This window comes from Austrofundulus limnaeus, unplaced genomic scaffold (assembly GCF_001266775.1).
Source record: "Austrofundulus limnaeus strain Quisiro unplaced genomic scaffold, Austrofundulus_limnaeus-1.0 Scaffold17265, whole genome shotgun sequence".
Lineage (NCBI taxonomy): Eukaryota > Metazoa > Chordata > Actinopteri > Cyprinodontiformes > Rivulidae > Austrofundulus > Austrofundulus limnaeus.
In genome coordinates this window covers 1-339 of record NW_013969667.1, presented here as the reverse complement: position 1 = coordinate 339, position 339 = coordinate 1, and the positions used below count along the sequence as shown (strand labels likewise).

Here is a 339-nt window from a genome sequence, read left to right as displayed (position 1 = left end):
ATCGTGTCGTTTTCTGGGCCCAGGATTGCAACGCCACGCGTCCTCTGACCAACACTGAGGTACCTGCAGGGAGACAACCAACACCTGGTTTTCACTTCAACTGCGGTGAAGCCAAATAAAGGTTTAGCCGAGCAGCGCTAACTCAAATATCAGCAAGCATTGGACAGGTTTACCTTTCAGCCACGTCCACTAAACTTTTCTGATCGACAGCAAACAGCTTTTCTCTGTGACTCTGTTTCATCTCATCTGTGATCCCACTTAAGAAACGGCCCATTCCTGCAGAAGGAAAACAGCAGTGAGTTTTAAAGCTGCAACCCTGGGCCATCAGCTGTACCATCT

At 48.7% G+C, this 339-nt stretch overlaps 1 long non-coding RNA gene across 1 annotated transcript; it reads right to left on the bottom strand.

Annotated features, from left to right (window-relative positions):
* Window positions 1-322, bottom strand: LOC106512826 (uncharacterized). Its single transcript, XR_001309727.1, has 2 exons — window positions 174-322; window positions 1-63 (listed from the first exon to the last, which is right to left on the bottom strand). It is a non-coding gene; the product is annotated as an uncharacterized LOC106512826 (long non-coding RNA).
* Window positions 323-339: the final 17 nt, after the last annotated feature.